This window comes from Nycticebus coucang, chromosome Y, assembly GCF_027406575.1.
Source record: "Nycticebus coucang isolate mNycCou1 chromosome Y, mNycCou1.pri, whole genome shotgun sequence".
NCBI classification, from domain to species: domain Eukaryota; kingdom Metazoa; phylum Chordata; class Mammalia; order Primates; family Lorisidae; genus Nycticebus; species Nycticebus coucang.
The window spans coordinates 12,728,944-12,741,633 of record NC_069805.1 but is presented as its reverse complement, the minus strand read 5'-3'; the positions used below and the strand labels follow the sequence as shown (position 1 = coordinate 12,741,633).

At 38.6% G+C, this 12,690-nt stretch overlaps 1 pseudogene across 1 annotated transcript in view; it reads left to right on the top strand.

The window, feature by feature from the left end:
• The first annotated feature begins 751 nt into the window (after nucleotides 1-751).
• Nucleotides 752-12,690, top strand: part of LOC128579013 (heterochromatin protein 1-binding protein 3-like) — a 93,545-nt pseudogene continuing 81,606 nt past the window's right edge. Inside the window, exons 1-2 of the transcript XR_008378031.1 lie at nucleotides 752-860; nucleotides 4,015-4,167. The product of XR_008378031.1 is annotated as a heterochromatin protein 1-binding protein 3-like (transcript). The remainder of the gene's footprint in view (nucleotides 861-4,014; nucleotides 4,168-12,690) is intronic.

Below are 12,690 nucleotides of genomic sequence, written 5' to 3'. Positions count from 1 at the left end.
AAAATAACTACCTTTATTTGCTTGAAGAGATAAAACGGAGGATGAAGAATTTAGAAAAAAAACTGGAATTGGGCAAGAGACAAACACATGCTTTACCAAAGAAGATACCCAAATGTACAATAAGCATATAAAAAAGTGTTCAGCCTCATTTGTAACTAGGAATATGCAAATTAAAACCATGCAATGCTACTACATACTTCTCAGAATAGCTAAAACTAAAAAGATGGACAATACCAAGTGTCGGTAAAAGATAAAGGGCATTAGGAAATCTCGAAAACTGCTTGGGAAAGGGCATTTTGGTACAACCACTGTAGAAAACAGGTTGGCATTATCTACTAACGTTGACACATATACATGCCCTGTGTCCTAGTTAGTTTACCCTTAAGCATATACTGAACTGGTATGTACGTATATGTGCATCAAGAATATTCAGTGCATTATTTTCTGTAATATGACAAAATGAAAGCCATCCAATGTTCCATGAACAGTGGAATGAAAAAAAAATAAATGTGTAATCTTCAGAACAATAGCATAGTATGCCCATGTACCATGCACATAACAACATGAATGAATGTCACCATTACAAGGTGAAACCAAAGAAACCAGATAGAAAAAGAGCACATACTGTTTGATTCCATGCATACGGACTTCAAAAGCAGGTGAAAGTAATCTCTGCTTTTGAAAGAAAGGGTGAACACAGTCTGGGTGGGGGCTGCTAATATTCTAATATTCTAAATTTTTTTTAAAAAGGATGATAGTGGTCTCTGGTGAAGAAGAAAGAGGTAATAATTGGGAGAAGTCATGTAGGAATATGTGGGGTGCTGATGAGGCCCTGGATGTTGGTCATGAATTTGTGTGCAGTAACTTTTTGACAATACAGTAAACTGTACATTTACATTCTATGCACTTTTCCATATGTATTATACTTCATAATAAAAAAATTCATACACTGTTTTCCATTTTCCAACATCCCTTAACTCAATTTGAGTATTCACTTGACAATCTAGAATATATCTAATTTATTCTCACTACTTCCCTCCTACTCTATGATGACTTTTCTAACTCTCACACATAGACGTGTTGATGCTCTTCTTTGGGTCCCTATTATATCATAGCACTTGTAATAATTCATTATTTTTGTTTGTTACCTTCTATTACAAAAGTGTAAGTCTCTTAGAGTGAGGATTATTCAATTCTCTTAGAGTGAGAATTATTATTCTTTTTAAAAACATTTTATTTTTAATTATTAGTACATAATAGTAATATACATACTAGTACATACTAGTTATATATACATATATGTAATATATAGTATATATATTACATATGATGTTTCGAAGCATATGATGTTTTGATGCAGGCACACAATGCATATTAATAAAATCAGAATAACCGGGATATCTATCACCTGAGGCATTTTCATGTATTGTGTTAGGAACATTCCAGTTCCACTCGTTTAGTTATTTTACTTTAGAGTACCATCTGACGTATTGTTGATTATAGTCACTTTGTTGTGTTATTTACCTCTTTCATGTTTACATGGATGGAGCTGGAACATATTCTTCTTAGTAAAGTGTCTCAGGAATGGAAGAAAAAGTACCCAATGTACTCACCCTTATTATGAAACTAATGTAGGACCTTCACATGAAAGCTATAACCCAGTTATAACCTAAGAATAGGGAGAAAGGGGAGAGGGAGGAGAGGTAGGGAGGGGGAAGGAGGGGGATTAATGGGATTACACCTGCGGTGCATCTTACAAGGGTATATGTGAATTCTAGTAAATGTGGAATGTAAATGTCTTAGGAAAATAACTAAGAAAATGCTACAAAACTATGTTAACTAATGTGATGAAAATGTGTCAGCCGATCTATGAACTAAGTGTATGGTGCCCCACGATCACACTAATGTACACAGCTATGTTTTAATAAAAAAAATTAAAAAAATAAAAAAACAAATATTGTTCATTCTAACTAACTATAGTTTTGCACACCTTAACCACCCCACTTTATCCCCACTCCCTGCAACCCTTCCCACTCTCTGGAATGCGTAATTGGTCTTTTTTATCTCGAAGCTGAATATAGTGCCTAGCACCACAGGCGTTTACAAAATATTTGTTGCATGAATGAGTTTTTTCTTTGTATGTTTGTTTGTCTTGAGACTCATTCTCACTGTGTCACCCTAGATAGAGTGCCGAGTTGTCACACATCACAGCCATATCAAACTCCTGGGCTTAAGCGATTCTCTTGCCTCAGCCTAACCATAGCAGGGATTACAGGCACACGCCACAATGCCTGGCTATTTTTTGTTGCAGTTATCATTCATTGTTTAGCTGGTCAGAGCCAGGTTGTAACCCGCCAGCCTCGGTATACATGGCTGGTGCCATAACCACTGTGCTGTGAGCACCCAGCAGGATGAATGAGTTTAAGTGTCTTTTTTCAAATTTGCACATAAAGCAATCAGTATTCAGAAAGGTAAAGTATCCTGCCCAGGGTCATGAACATAGTTAACTGTTGAGCTAGGTTTGGATCAAGATCCATCTGATTCTAGAGTTGCTTCTCTCCTTTGCAGTGGCAGATTACTTAATCTTCACTACATCTTCTTCATCGTAGCACTAGTATCATCCCCATTTTACAGATGCAGCAGTTGAGGCTCAGTGAGGTTCAAGATCACAATCCTTGAAACTAGTTGTGCTGTGATTAAAATTCAGGTTTGCCTCTTTTTTTTTTCCTGCAGTTTTTGGCTGGGGCTGGGTTTGAACCTGCCACCTCTGGCATATGGAGCCAGCACCCTACCCTTTTGAGCCACAGGCACTGTCCGGTTTGTGTCATTTTTAAATCTTTCATTCAACAGTGCATCACAATGCTTCATGATACACTTAGATTACCTTCTGTTAGGGAAACATATAAATACACCATTTTTATTTCAGAGTTCTGTGTCGAGAAATCTATTATAATGTTGTTTATTTGCCTTTTACAAGTGGCATACTCTCCCAGTAAACTTACAAATGGAATTTTACCTTTCAAACTTATGAGTTATAGATGGTAGTTAACAGAGGTCAGGGACAGATTTGTGTTTGAATTATGTGAACTCCTCCCCAAGGCTCCATTTCTTAATGTGCTCAATGAGGCTAATGACAGTTCCTACGCTATCTTTTACGAGGTTGCTGTATTAATGAGTGCCTGACAATAAAAATTTATTGTATCATAAATTTATATCGTATAAAATGGGAAAGAGAAGCATGAGAAAAGGAAGGTGTTTTCCTTTTTCAGGTTGTGTTTTCCAGAGTTTTTCTTGAGCAGCAATTGTTTACTCTTGCATGTTCTTTTGGGGTAAACTCTGTTAAATGTTGTTTTCATTATTTCTTCGCATTCAATAACCAGATGATTTATTTCACTGCATCTTAGAACATGTACATCCTCATCCTTGCATCAGTGGCTTTCCATGCTATCTGCTATTGTTTTCTCCATGCTTTCCCATCCTTCTAATGAGAGCACTTAACTGCTCTCTAACCTGGCCCCAGGGCTATGAGTTGGCTGCTCCCCACAGAGCCCCAAGACAAATAGGTCTTTAGCTCTTCTACTCTACTGTCCTTATCTGGAAAACCATATCTTCTTTTGATTAATGGTCATGTCTTTTAAGACATGGCTAATGATTCCTATTTTCCTAGGCTCAGCACCCTCAGCACAGGGATTATGATCCCAGTCACATGCATTCAGGCTGGTGGGTTTGAGCCTTGCCCAGGCCAGATAAGGAACAGTGACAACTACAACAACAACAAAATAGCCGGGTGATGTAGTGGATGCCTGTAGCTTCAGCTATGTGGGAGATTGGAGTAGAGAATCTCTTAAGCCCAAGAGCTGGAGGTTGTGAGCAGTGATGTCACAGCACTCTCCTGAGGGTGACATAGTGGACTCTGTTTAAAAAAAAAAAGAAAGAAAGAAAGAAAGAAGGAAAAGAAAAGAAAAGAAAAAAATGATTCCTAACATCCGAGTTTCTTACTCATTTATTCCACAGATGTTTATTGGGTGGCTATTCACTGGCTCAATGGGGATATAGAAATGAGCAAGGAAAATGAGACTAGCTTTCTTAATAGAGCTTACTTTAAAGGGGGTTCAAAGCAAAGAGAGAGAGACAGAAAGGAAATGGGAAGTGAGAAAGCAAACAAAGGTAAGTTCAACTACTCGAAACCGTTATTATGAAGATAAAGTCAGGTAATGTGATGAGGAGTGATTGATGAATGGGTCACTTAATCCTGGGAAATACTGAGGAGTGAAAAATTAAGCTTTATCTTAAAAGACCAGAGTAGGAGACAGCCATCCGTTGGTAGCAAAGGGACCTGCTAGGAGAAAGAAACACAGCACAGAGCACAGTACAGCGTAGAAAGTAGGTGCTTTGCCAATTCCTGGTTGGCTATTCATTTCCATTGGTTTTCAAGTTAACATTTTTTTATTATTCCTTAAGGCAAGTCTGTGATTTTTTTTATTAAACCATAGCTGTGCACAATAATGCTGTCAAGAAGTACAATGTATTGTTTTAAATAAAATTTGAAATATTTTCATTAAACTGGTTAATATAGCCTTCAACCACTTCTCATAAACAAGAAGTTCTTTAAGGGATAGTCTTTAGACTAAACGATAAACAATAAAGGCTCCCCAGTAGCCCACAGTGGTGACTTAAGAGGTTTTTTTCAGGAAACAATACAGAGATTGAATTCCTTCATAGGCTAGCTGCCGACGAGACATATCAGCAGAATTGACATAATTTTTCTTTATCTCCTCTCTTCATGTTCATACACCTCAGTAGCTTCCTCTCCTTTCCCCCAGTCTGCCACAGGATTGAAATTCTATCATAGGTCATTCCTACATATAACATTTATTTCCTACAGATTCTGCCTAAAAGATTGTAGTCTCCTTTCAGCACTATTCAGGGAAGGTCCATGCAGCATTGTTTTGGATTCCCACGGTGACTTACAAGGAATCTTTCACAATGTCCAGAATGCTTCAAGTCCTGCAAATGAAGGAGGAGGATGTCCTCGAATTCCTTGCAGTAGGAACCCACTTAGGTGGCACCAACCTTGATTTCCAAATGAAACAGTGCATCTGTAAAAGAAAAAGTGATGGCATCTCCATCATAAATCTGAAGAGGACCTGGAAAAAGCTTCTGTTGGCAGTTCGTGCCATTTTTGCCATTGAAAACACTGCTGATGTCAGTGTCATATCCTACGGGAATACAGGCCAACAGTTGTGCAGAAGTTTGCTGCTGCCACTGGAGCCACTCCTATTGATGGTCGCTTCACTCCCAGAACCTTCACCAGCCAGTTCCAGGCAGCATTTCAGTAGTCATGTCTTCTAGTGGTTACTGATCCAAGAATCTATAATGACCAAGATAGAAATGAAAAAAAGTATGTAAATACAGTCACCCAAAGTCAATAGCAAAAGCTTGAAGCTTTTAGGCCTTTGCTTCTTGTTTCTTAACAGAATACATCTGTAAATAATCATAGTGCTCAATTTAAATTACTTACAGCAAGTGCCACTTTTCAGGGCCTGTCAGACATCATGCTGCTCTTTCAGATGCCTTTGGATGTACAAAGGAAATTACTGAGGATACAAACAATTGTAATTTAGGCCAGTTTACCAGTGTATCTTTTAAGGTCACACAATCAGTTTTAACTTAAATGGTTTTAATTACACATATAATGTGTGTGAAGAAAAGTTTTCTGAAAAGGAATTTCGAGGAAAGAGATGTTCTCTGAGGAAGCTTGTAAGATGGAGCCTATGGTGAATTTCAGAGGACAAAGAGATGGGTGGGTTTTATAGTAAAAGTTCTTACCTGGGTCACCAATCAGGTCCTTTTCTGCTAATGAAACATACACATATATCATAAAGGTCGTCATACACTGGAAAAATGGGAAATTGTAGCTAAATCTAACTTTGTTTATAAAATACTCATTATAAAATTTTACAAAATAGGCTCACATACACCACTAAGACCGGTGTTTTTTTTGTTTGTTTTTTTTAATTCTCCCAACTTCCTTTTTTTTTTTTTTTTGTAGAGACAGAGTCTCACTGTACCGCCCTCGGGTAGAGTGCCGTGGCGTCACACAGCTCACAGCAACCTCCAACTCCTGGGCTGAAGCGATTCTCTTGCCTCAGCCTCCGGAGTAGCTGGGACTACAGGCGCCCGCCACAACGTCCGGCTATTTTTTGGTTGCAGTTTGGCCGGGGCTGGGTTTGAACCCGCCACCCTTGGCATATGGGGCCGGCGCCCTACTCACTGAGCCACAGGCGCCGCCCAACTTCCTTTTTTTAAAATTATTTTTTTTCTCTTTTTTTATTATTTTTATTTTCATTTTATTTTTTTTTATTAGATCATAGTTGTGTACATTGATATAATCATGGGGCATCATCCACTAGCTTCACAGACCATTTGCCAAGTTTCACATATACCCTTGTAAGATGCACCACTGGTGTAATCCCACCAATCCCTTTCCCTCTACCCACTACCCCCTCCCTCCCCTCCCTTTCCCCCTTCCCCCTATTCTTAGGTTGTAACTGGGTTATAGCTTTCATGTGCAAACACTAAATTAGTTTCATAGTAGGGCTGAGTACATAGACCAGTGGGTTTTAACCCAGGGTCCAGGCCAGCTAAAACAGCAACGAATGACAACTGTAACAAAAAGTAACGGGGTGTTGTGGCGGGTGACAATAGTCCCAGCTACCTGGAAGGCTGAGGGAAAAGAACCACTTAAGCCCAAGAGTTACAGTTGCTGTCAGCTGTGGTGCCACAGCATTCTACCAAGGGCAACATAGTAAGACACTGTCTCACAAAAAAAAAAAAATACAGAATATTCTCTAACTTTGACCTCTTCCTATCTTCTCTTCCAATCATAGCAAACAAGTTTCAACATATCCACTTTTAGAATTTCACCGTGTATGGCTCCTTAGGGAACCACAAACACCAGGGTTCCAATTTTCCTCCCATCTGGAAGCATAAACACTAGCAGTGATTTCTGATTGGTTGACACAAGTGAGCTCTAATTATTTGGCTCCAATGAACTTGAATTGTTTGATTTTGGTGAGCTCTGACTGGTTGGCTCCAGTGAGCTCTGATTTGCAGCTTCTGGTAATTCCTGATTGGTTTACTCTGGGAATTTCTGGTTGTCTCTGGTGATTTCTCATTGGTTGGCTCTGGTGATTTCTGATTGTTTGATTATGAATTCTGGTGATTTTTTATTTTCTTTTAATTTTTTTTTTGAAGTTTTTGGCCAGGCTGGGTTTGAACCAGCCACCTCTGGCTTATGGAGCCTGTGCCCTACTCCTTTGAATCACAGGTGCTGCCCCCTGACTTCTAATTTATTGACTCATGTGAGTTCTGATTGGTTGGCTTCAGTGAACTCTGACTGGTTGACTCGAGTGATTTCTGATTGGTTGATAAAAGTGAGCTCTGATTGGTGGGCTCCTATGAGCTCTAATTGCTTGACTCTGGTGATTTCTTATTGGTTGACTCAGATCCAATGAGCTCTGATTGGCTGATTCTGGTGATTCCTGGTTGACTCTGGTGATTTCTCATTTGTTGATTGTTTGACTTTGGTGATTTCTTTTTTTTTTTTATCTTTTAAATTATTAGTTTAATTTTCTTTCTTTTTTTTTTTTTGTTGGGGATTCATTGATGGTACAATAAGCCAGGTTACACTGATTGAAATTGTTAGGTAAAGTCTGTCTTGCAATCATGTCTTGCCCCCATAAAGTGTGACACACACCAAGGCCCCACACCCCTCCCTCTGTCCCTCTTTCTGCTTTTCCTCCCCCAATAACCTTAATTGTTATTAATTGTCCTCATATCAAAATTCAGTACATAGGATTCATGCTTCTCCATTCTTGTGATGCTTTACTAAGAATAATGTCTTCCACTTCCATCCAGGTTAATACGAAGGATGTGAAATCTCCATTTTTTTTTAATAGCTGAATAGTATTCCATGGTGTACATATACCACAGCTTGTTAATCCATTCCTGGGTTGGTGGGCATTTAGGCTGTTTCCACACTTTGGCGATTGTAAATTGAGCTGCAATAAACAGTCTAGTACAAGTGTCCTTATGATAAAATGATTTTTTTCCTTCTGGGTAGATGCCCAGTAATGGGATTGCAGGATCAAATAGGAGGTCTAGCTTGAGTGCTTTGAGGTTTCTCCATAGTTCCTTCCAGAAAGGTTGTACTAGTTTGCAGTCCACCAGCAGTGTAAAAGTGTTCCCTTCTCTCCACATCCACTCCAGCATCTTCAGTTTGAGATCTGATTGGTTGACTCATGCAAGCTCTGATTGGTCTGTTAAAATGGGCTCTGATAGGTTGATTTTGGTGATTTATGATTGGTTGACTCAAGTGAGCTCTGATTGGTTGGTGCTGGTGAGTTCTGATTTATTGGTTCATGTGAGGTCTAGAAGTCCCAATGTTGTAGGGAAATGTGGGTTTCTGAGTCAATTTCAGAGTGCATGTGTCACCTCTAGTCAGAAAATGGCTACTTGGCTTTATTTTAAATTGAGGCCCAGTGAGCCAATCAAGATATATCTTGAAGGATTAGATGTTTCAGGTTCACACTTAGCACATGGTTTTCTAAATAGACAGCCTTGTTAAAAAAGAAAGATAATCCCCAATACAGGCACAGTTCTGTTGCACTACTCCAGAGACTGAGCAGAGAAGGTACATGTCAAAAAAGATGGAGAAGCTGAAGAAAGGTTCCTATAAGTAGTTGAATGGGCCACAAAATGCCCCTGCCATTGGCTCTTTCACATGTCTTAGTACAGAGCTAGTCCACTATCAAAATACTCCAACAAGCATCCAGAGAATAGGGAGGAGGCCCACCATAAAATGGTGTCATGAAGGTAAGGTAGAGAAAGTATGAAGAGTGCACTTCTGTGGCCTATAATTATTTCAACATATAACCTGGCAGCTTGAGCTCTAACATTGCCATGCAATGCCCTTCCAGAAAATTTGAGTTGTTTCATTCAAGATGTCTTATAGCACTTAGTTCAGTATTTTTCTGAACATGGTCTAGGAACCACCTGCATCAATGTCAGGGATGGAGTGAAGCTTTTTGTAAATATGGATTCCTTACTTTCCACATTCCACTCCAGACCTACCAAAATAGAATCTTGGGGTTGGGTCCAGTTACATACATTTTAATGAGGTGATTTGAATGTGTACCAAAGTTTGATATGTACTTCAGAAATCTGACAGGTGCACAATCATGTCATGCACAGTACTTGGCACCATGGTGCATAATGAATTTAAACAGGTAAAATAAATGGTTGGCTATTGTATTACTTCGTGAAAACGAAGCATTTTCTTTTCTTTTCCTTTATATTTCTTCAGTATCTATGAACTGTATCAGAGTGACAGTCTGAAAACTGGGCATTGGCAGAGGACATCAACTCCTTCACAGAGAAAATTAAAACAATAGGTTCAACTCCCTCAACTTGCTCCTTGCCTTGTGTTCAGTCTATTATCATTCTAATGTTAACTAAATATTTTCCAGAGTTGTTCCCTTATAGATTAAACCAAATCCCATCTATTCCTTGATTTTTGATTGCTAAGAACTTTAGAAATCAAAACTGGAGGTTAGATTTTGTCAAATGATATTTTTGCATCATACACTCATGCACTTATTTGGAAAACTTGACATGCATGGGAGCTCACACTTATAACTGAAAACATTCAGTATTAGTTTTTATGCGTCTGAGTTGTATCACTTGTGATAATGGCCTGTAGTTTCATCTGTGTGGCTTCAAAAGACATAACTTCTTTCTTTTTTACAGCTGAATAGTATTTAAGTTGTGTATATACCACCTTACTTTTATCCCGTTATCTGTTCATGGACACTTAAGTTGATCCTAAATCTTTGCTATTGTGAATAGTGCTTTGATAAACATACAAGTGCAGATATTTTTTTTCTTTTACTTATTAATTCATAACTGTGTACATGAATGCATTTATGGGGTACAATGTGCTGATTTTATATACAATTTGGAATGCTTACGTCAAACTGGTTAACATAGCCTTCACCTCACTTACTTAATTGTTGTGTTAATACATTTATACTTAGCTCAGTGCCTGTAGCACAGTGGTTATGGTCCTGGCTACATACACTGAGGCTCTGGGTTTGAGAATGGCCTGGGCCAGCTAAAAAACAAATGACAACTAAAAGGCATTGTGGCTGGGGTCTGTAAACCCAACTACTTCAGAGGCTGAGGCAGAGAATCGCTTAACCTAAGAGTTTGAGGTTGTTGTGAGCTGTGACACCGCAGCACTCTACCAAGGGCAAGAAGAACAAAGACATTTATACTTTTAATAGATTTGACATGTACTCTTGCAATATGCACAATAGCTGAGATATCACCAATTACCCTCCCTTCAATAAGAATCACCCCTCAGATATTTTTTTCATATACTGATTTCTCTTCCTTTAGGAAATTTTGCAAAAACCTAGCCAACACATAGAGAATATTTTGTAAAGTGTTGTAAAGAATACTTTGTAAATAAAGATCTATTTAGAAATAAATTCCTATTTTCCCTATGAATGGGAACTTTATGGGAAACTTTTGAGACATGCTGTGTTTTCAGCTAACTTAAAATTATCTTATTCAACTAATTTTATCCTTCAGGAAGTTGATAAAAGTAAATACTAGGAATGTAACCCAGGCACAGTGGCACATGCCTGCTGTCCCAGATTCACAGGAGACTGAGGTGAAGGATGATCACTTGGGTTTAGAAGATCGAGGCTGCAGTGTGCTGTGATTATGCCTGTAAATTGACACTGCACTCCAGCCAGTGCAATAAAGTGAGAAACCCAGCTCTGAAAAAAAAAAAGAAATATAATTCTAGTGACATAGTAATAAATATGTGATAAAATACTTCAAAAGTTACCCAGACAACTATAAGACGTTTGACTTGGGGTAGTAACCAGCTGACCAGAATTTCCACTTATCTTCCCTTTCCCTTCCTTGCTTTTAATATTCCTGTGCTCATGAGGTGGATATGAACTCTACATTCCTCTTCATTATGCCTTTATTAGCTTGACTCAGAGAAGAAACCCCTGAGCGAATACTTACCTAGCATTTGCTGTGAATGATGAGAGTTCCAATTAGAATAGAACAAGTATTCTTAGGGCCATGGCCAAATGAATGAGAAAAGAGGTTTTGCTATAAGTTCGTGTATGTCTTTGGGTACATGGATATACTTAGTAAAAAAAGCCAGGAAGAAGATAAACCAAATATCTCTATTAGTTACTTCCAAGTGATGGAGTGAGGGATCTTTTTAAAAGTCATACTTTTTGAAGAGTAAGAAAATATATTCAGCCTATTAGCAATAGAACAAAAGTAATCATTGCTTGTGTAATTGGAAATTGGTCCTCTGTCCTTTCTATATCTGTATGTACCTTCCTGGGAAGATGATGTGCAAAGATATATAAAATGAGCCCAGGCCAACTGCTCACACATGTAAGTAATCTCAGCACTTTGGGAGGTTGAGGCCATTCAAGACCAGCCTGAGCATTATACTGAGAACTTGTCTCTACAAGTTGTTGTAGGGTCTCAAACTTTTACCAAATAGTGGAATTTTTTTCTCCACTCTCAATTCCTCAGGCTCCCAGATTAAAGGTGTGAGACACCTTGCCTGGCATGGTCAATTGTTATTATTTTTCTGTAGAGATTGGGGTCTTGCTATGTTCTTCAGCATGGTCTTGGACTCCTGATCTCATGTGATCCTCCACCTAGGCCTGTCAAAGTGCTGAGATTACAGGTGTGACCCAAAATGCTGGGCCGACCGGATTTTTCATTATGTACAGATTTGAGGCTGGTTTGCCACCTACTTTCAAAATTCTATTCTGAAACTGTGCTTGTTCATTAGATTTCATAGAAGGGGCTCCTTGTAAGGCCTGACAGATTAGACAGGAAATATATATATATATAGTCTAACAAATATATATATATATATATTTTTTTTTTGAAACGTCATCAATATATTGCCCTACCATAGCCCAGGAAAAGTGATGAGAAAGAGAAAAATAAACCCAGGCACATGGGAGCTGACCTGGCAATCAATCTCATAGAGTGCCAACCTCTGACCAGGACCCTCCGTAACAGTTAAGAATATGTGAGAAAAAGCAAAGTCACTGCTTTATCAGGTCTGGCCACAGACAAAACACAAACATTATCCAACACCTCTCTTGGTAAATACCAGTAATTGCTATTGTTTTCACCTTTGTTTTTAGCATGCACCTGTGAATTATAGTGTGTTTGTGTGTGAGGGTGTGTGTGTATTATAGGTTTATCCTCAGTATTATCTGTTCAGGTTTTACAGCATTGATTGTAAATATTTCTTGTTTTTCTGACTTATACCATGTTTCCTGTGACACCTATTCTTGATTTTGCCTTTTCCAAATTCAGGAACTAAATTCAGAATTATAAGACAATAAAGATATCTTTTATAGGCAGCACCTGTGGCTCAGTGTGTAGGGTGCCAGCCCCATATAACGAAGGTGGCAGGTTTTAACCTGGTTTTGGACAAACTGCAACAAAACATAGCTGGTGGTTGTGTCAGGTGGCTGTAATCTCTCACCTCCTCAGGAGGCTGAGGCAAGAGAATCACCTAAGACCAGGAGTTGAAGGTTGCTTTGAGCTGTGATACTACAGCACTCT